Here is a 6,902-nt window from a genome sequence, read left to right on the forward strand (position 1 = left end):
CTGGGGAAAGCAGATCCTGAACATGCAGCTCCTGAACCACATTTCCGTCAAAGTGGTCAGGAACGGAGAGCGTGCTCCTGTGTCAGGGCCCCAAAGGGCTGGGTACCAAGGAGCATGCTATTCAGTGTTACAGTTCCCTGTCTGCTCCCTCCTCATCCCGCCCCAGCTTTGTCTTTGTCATTTAAAAAAAAAAAAAAGAAAGGAAAAAAGTCCTAAATGACTTGTCCAAGGCTGTGCAGGTAATCTGTGTCAGAGGAGGGAATTAACTACAGCCCAGAACTAGTGCTTTTCTTACTGAGCCGTCTTTTGTGCTGCCAGGCATCGTAATGATCATTCCTCATCCAAAAATATATCACAGTGTAGGAGGGTGACTGAAGCCCCATGTGGTATGAAATTTCTCAGATTTATTCCAAACCTTTATAGCTACTTGCTGTTCCCCGAGTGGTGCCAGGTCTTGCCCAGACCGTCATCTGTTGCTGCCATCCCAGGTTTGAAGTAGGGACCGGCCAAATAGTATAATTTGGTTGCCTGTGTCCTTTTTGTCATCTGGAACCAGGCAAGAGCTGAGCAGCCTCGGCTTCCTGGTCACGGGAGCTGCTGGATTCCCAGCACACGGCAGGGAGAGGATGGGAGGAATGGGACTGCTGGATCCCGATTTTAGATTTAATCTTAGTCTCTGGCTCTAAACCGCATCCGCTCGCACGTACCTGTCCAGAAGTCCTGATGCCTTGTGCCTCCGCTCTGTGTGGTTCCAGTTGCCTGGCCTTGATTTTATACACTTGGTGACTCAGCCGAGAGCGTGAAATGCCTCCTTTCTGTTCCCAGCTTTCCCTGCTCACGGCTCTGCCCACAAGCACAGGCGAGGTTTGTTCCAGGCTCACTCCCCCGCATCCAGCTTTCTCCTGCCTGGAGAGGGGGTGGCTCCAGGCAGCTCTCCCGCTCCCTGGGCCCGAGCAGGAGGTGGGTGGGAGGGCTCTGATTTCCCAACACTCAGGCAGGACTGCTCCGTCTGTCTAAGCAGAGGGGGGTAAAGGGAAGAGATCAGTGCCTGTAGTCCCAACTCTCACGTCTTCCACTGGTGGGGGGAAGGGAGGGGAAATCATTGTGTTTCTTTGCTGACAGGTCATGATGATGTAAAGCTAGGGCTCTGTCTGCTGACATGGGCTTGGGTCGCTCTCTAGGTGCCAGTAAAAGGCTTCAAGTGTTTTTATTTCTCCCTAGGACTCCTGCACTTGGGAGTAAATCCTGGAAATGTTCACACAGGACAAATGACTTTGCTAAGGAGGCCCTTGGGAAATGTCAAAAGCAAAGCTCTCACCTGCTGTGCCTGCAGAGAGGAATTCTCTTGGCCGATGGAGAGGGCCTGCGGCATCTCGTGCTGCGCGACTGACTTGGGAGGCCTCTCCCGGTCCCGCTGTGTGTGGGTTGTGTTCTCTGTTCTGCGTCTGCCGTACCGCGTGGCTTGGGAGAATTCCCATTCAGCTCCTTCTCTCATCTTTTGCTGGATAAGTAAGACTGGCAGGGTAAAACATCTCCCACCAAGGGACCTGCCCTGAGCTGGGTTTCTCAGCATTCCCAGAATTCAAATAATGAGGCTGATCAAGGGCTGAGAATAAAGCCAGGAACTGGAAAGTGATGAATTGGTAGAGATTGTTCCAAAGTAAAAGCAAGAGGGTGGTTGTTCAGCTGCTACTATAAGACAATTAAGGATTAAAATTTCCAGGGAGAACAGTAGTCAATGCTTTTCATTTGTCAGGACACCAAAACAGATCCATGACACGAAGGCAACACAGACCTGTATGCTTTGGTGCTAAAGTGCAGATAAAGGTCTTGCTTTCCCAAAACCCTTGAGTCTGCATGTACGCAGACCTTATCTATTGACCGTGTCATTCATTATCTGTGTGGGGAGAGAGCCTTGAAAAACACCAGAACATCCACAGAACAAGATACCGTCTTTTAGTAGGACTCTCTGGAGCCATTGCGGTTCCCTTGGAGGCTGGGCGAGATGTACATGTTGTTCCTGTGTGGAATGGCTCTAAAGCAAGGCAAATAGTTTCCTAAATGAGGGGCTAATCCTACAGATTAACCCCGGTGGAGCAGCTCGCAGGCCTGCGCTTAGGGCAGCGTGCAGGCCGGGCACGTGTGCGCTAACAGGTACCATCAGAGATCTGCACTCTCCTAGGTTCAAAGGGCAAATTGGAGCAGGCTAAAAAAATCTGAAGAATTTGGTGTAATAGGAGGAAAGGCCAGGCCCTGCCAGGCCGGTGGAAACCCTGCCTTCCCTTTGGCTTTGCAGACCTGCGGGCTGCGAAGCTCCTCTTTGAGACAAGCTGGGGAGCGGGGATGTGGCATCGCTTTGCGGTGGGCTATGAAGTACCCGCGTTGTGTTTGCTGCCGTTAGCTCAGGATTTACAGAGGGTGAATTTTCATTGGTTATTGTATTGTTTTTAATCTCTTAAAAAGACTACTCCCTGAAACCTGGGGAGGCAAATGCTGCCTTACTTTTAATGTGTTCAACGTTTCTGACTTCGTTTCGGAGACTGAGACGAGCAGCCGCGTAGGACTGGCCAAGCAGCCCAACCGTTAAGTTTGGAAGTGGGCCGCTCATTTCAGTGAAGGTGGGAGGGAGGTGAGCCTTTGCCCAGAGGCCCTTGATTTCCGAGTGATACGGAGAACCTCTCGCAAGAAGCAGAACACCCTTGGAAAACGAGCTTTTGTTATTTTTATTTTCCGCCTTTGCTTCTGCTCTTCGGATGCCGGGTTTGTGAGGCAGGTGTTGTATTTTCCCAGCTCTTTGCCTAGCTGCAAACTCTAATCATCTGGAATATTACTGCTATTGTTATCCCAAACTGATGCTGCTATAGAATGTCCATTGTAAAGCCCTACCCTATCTATGCTTTTGTTTGCTTAATGGATTGTTAATGACAAATTGTCCAGGAATGGGACACAACGTGATGTATTATTGTCTTCACTAGTAAACTTTGAAGAGATACTAAGGATCTGCCAAGAAGGAAAGTAGGGGAAAGGTAATTTCAGCAGGAGGAGATTGCGGCCACCGACTCAACTAAAAAGTAGAAAGACTACCTCCCCACTCTCCTTGAGCATGCGTAGTAAGTTAAAATCATACTGTACTTTCAAGTGAAGAAGGTATGAACCAGTATGAGACAAGCATGCTTAGCTAATGTAATGATTATGTAGTAGGTAGGTGTGGTGTGTTAACTGTAATGTGTAAAAGTTAGAGAAAACTTTGGTAGGTGTGCTAGCTTTGTGGAATTACCACCTAGCACCCATCTCTGCACAGAAATGAAAAAAACCCCAATATCTCATCTCAGTGGGTGAAGATTGGCTTATTGCACAGCGGGTGAACGAGCCCTGTTTGGGACCCCACTATGGTACTCCATCTCATACAGCTGCCCAGGTATTGGTGAAGGTTCCCCAGAGCAGACAGCAGCCCTTGCTCACCAGTTTCTTTGAAATTGTGTGGTAGCAGCAGGCAGAGATTTCCTCTCTGTGAGTCACTTTGGCCTGTTCTCATGTTGCTGTGTTTCGTCACGGTCGTCGTCTTTTTTTCTACTTTTCCAAGAATTTCAGTGGCAACCTGGGGGACTGTTTAGTAAAGGCAGGCATTTTTGTCAGCCTTTTCACATGGATGATGCACAAAGAACTGAGCCAGACCAGACACGGCCCCCTCCCCGGACCTGATTCAGTGCTGCACAAAACCCCTCTGCCTGCAGGGTGCTAGGGGTGAGCCCTGCATTCCTTAGTGACACTGAGATAAGCAGGAGAAGGCGAGGATGGTACCAGGTTGCAAAGTTTAAGAGATGAATGTTTCTGACTGGCCGTCGTCCAAGTGATGGTTAAGAATGAAACTATGCTGAAAAAATCTGGAGAATGGCTTTTAAGGCCAACAAAAGAAGAATTTTGCAGGTCAGTTCATAGAGCAAGCACAAGCAAGACATTTTCCTGCAGAGAACAGGGAGAGAGCACAGGAACAGGATTATTTAGTCTGAGGTTTCAGAAAACTGCGGGGTGTGTATGTTGTCCGCTGCAATAATGCATGCTGAAGGCAGAGGTGAAATCCCCAACGGAATTTGCTGTGACTAAGAACAGATATCAGCCATCTGACACTGGTAATGTTTTACCCTGACCTGACTTTGGGTTAGTTAAGCATGATGTACAGAATAGGGTTGCAGCTGAGCTGAGGTATTAGTTTCCTAAAGGTTTTTGTTTTCATCTAAACAACGATCCTGTCCAGGATTTTGTCTCTGCATTGCGAAATTTCAGGGCAGACACCCTTGTCCTGCTTTCATTCTCTCTGTAAAACATTGAATCATAGAATCATAGAATCGTTTAGGTTGGAAAAGACCTTTAAGATCATCCAGTCCAACCATTTACAGTTCCAGTCCAACATCTTACACATCTGGCACCGTGCAATTAATAACCCCGTTACTATAGACCGCTGAGCCTGTGGTCTTTAACCCTATGTATAAATCAGGTGGTACGAACAAGCAAAAGCCAAATCTAATCAGGTTATTGCATGAGTAAGGGAGGGCGTGGTACCCCGTGCGCATTAAGAGGAACGTCGGGAGTCTGGCTGGGACACGCTCGGCGACATGGGGAGGGATGAAAGCTGACTCGATGCTGGGGCTGGCCCCGAGCTGGGCTGGTGCAGGCTCCTCTCAGGAGCTGCCGACCGTATCCAGCCTGGAATTACGGACTGCAGGAGTGCCCTGGCTCGAGCCTTCCCACTCCAACCTCTTCAGGGGCTGCTTGTAGGAAGCCGAGCTACAGTCACTGCCCCCATGCAGCACTGAAGGCAGCTGGATAACAAGAGATTCCTTTGCCTAAGTGTTCCTTAGCTGTCATGGAAAAGCCTTGCGAGGTGGGTGGAGCAAGCAGAAAGATAGCTGACGATCTAAATAAACGTGGAGACGGGGCAGCAGCAAGGCATCATTCCCTTGAAGCTAAAAAAGGGTGGGGCTTACAGCCAGCCTGGATGAGCTGGCAGAGCTCCCCCTTGCAGGAATTTTTCACTGGGAAGGCAGTGACACATGGAGTGGGATTGAGGGAAGGGCGGGAAAGAAAACGGAAATGTTTGATAGTTTCTCTGAAATCCCAGCACAGACAACTTGGACTGCAAGTAGGCATGTTTGCTTAGCTGCAAAATGAGTCGTAGAGTCTGCCAATGAGAACTACATCCAAAGTTCCTGTATCTCTGCGTTCACGTGGTGCTCAGATCATTTAGGCAGCAGGTGGCAGCCACAGGGCTTCCCTCCCACAGTCCCGTGACCAGCTCTACTCCGAGAGTGGCAAGCATGGGGCTGTGCTGCCCGATGAACAATTCAAGGGAGTCTGTCATTGCCAAATGAGGGGCTTCGATGCAGGCATGGTCACGATCCTGACTCCAACTCCGTAGCCAAAGCGGAGGCTGAGTCTGGAAGAGGACTGCCTGTGGAAGAAGTGCTGGCACTGAGATGTGCGTTCAGCTCTCCCACAGCACCCTTGGGCAGGTTTTAAATATTGCAAGTGTTTGGACTTGGGCTACCTGTTATAGGTGGTTCTCACACTCTGAGGAAAATACTTTGCCTGTGTCAAGCAAGGGAGAGGCGCGTCAGTCAGTCCTCTACAGGAGGAAAACTGGATGGTCCCTCAGCCCCTGTGTAGAAAGTGCTGAGAAGGGGGAAGTACAGAGGGCTGGGAAGCAGGCTCTATCAGCTCTTTCTTTTGAAAAATGTAAAGCTATAGTTTGTTTAAACTGGCACAAATTGGGCGTGATTCCACTGACAGGCACTGGAGAAGAGCAGAGGGCAGGACAGAAAAATCAGGGCTATCCGGTCCCAGGTAGGAGTTCTGCGGTGATTTCTGCAACATCTCTTGGTGATACGACAACACCTGGCCATTGTATTTAGATATGTGAAACCGGTTTTGGTTTGTCCAGCAGTTTCATGACTCCTCCTAGCCTCGTTCTCTCCTTGCTTTACTGATCACTATGGATCGCAGGGCAGAACCAAATTTTTTTCAAGTCGGTGGATGTGCGTGGCTCCCTCCAGCAGGCAGAGCTGGCTGCTACAGATCTGGTTCCTCAGGCACGGTGTCACCAAGTAATCTCTGTGAGTAAGATCATTTCTACAGGCATTTCAGCTCCTTACTCAATTTACGAACTGGTTTAGTTTACAGTTAGATGTCACAGTGAAACAGAGTAATAGGGACAGAAAATAGAAAGGCCGACACTCAGAGGCCTTTTTAGGAAGCAAGTAATTTAAAATAGTACCTAAAGCATTTTTTTCAACCTGGAAATTAACAAAGTTCCTCAAAAGATCGATGTTTTGAACCCAGTTTTGCCAAGATTAATGCTTTGGTTTAGGTGCCTGGTAGCTCCACAGGCTTTACGGGAACTACTTAAGTGGTGAATGTAAAGACACAGGTGCTACATTTTTGAACAATTGTGTAATCACTACTTGGGTTGTGATAGCTCAGTCTGCAGGACTTTGGAACACTGATGGAATGTTTTCTCTTCCCAGCGCAAGTGTTAGGCAAGTCATGTAGCTTTAAACTATGTATTTATTCAGCTTTAGTTCTGTTAAGTGCTGGCCTTTTTGACAATGGCCACTTCAACAGTGGGAGTTGCATGGCTGTAACAGAGAAGAAAATTTGCTATACAATATCCTCAAGTTACTTGTTCTGGATGCTTAAACAGATTGTTGCAATTAAAAATACTAGATTCAAAAATGCCCAGTGGCTAGACACTGTTTATTTAAAAACTTATAGCTGTACAAAAGGAAAATAAAGACGATTTAATTTTCCTAGTGTTGATGATGGAGTTGCCATACTGCATCCAGTGACCTTGGCTTCAATATTTAACAAAAACTGTAAATAATCCAGTCATATTACATGGATTGACA

Source organism: Pelecanus crispus, chromosome 3, assembly GCF_030463565.1.
Source record: "Pelecanus crispus isolate bPelCri1 chromosome 3, bPelCri1.pri, whole genome shotgun sequence".
NCBI classification, from domain to species: domain Eukaryota; kingdom Metazoa; phylum Chordata; class Aves; order Pelecaniformes; family Pelecanidae; genus Pelecanus; species Pelecanus crispus.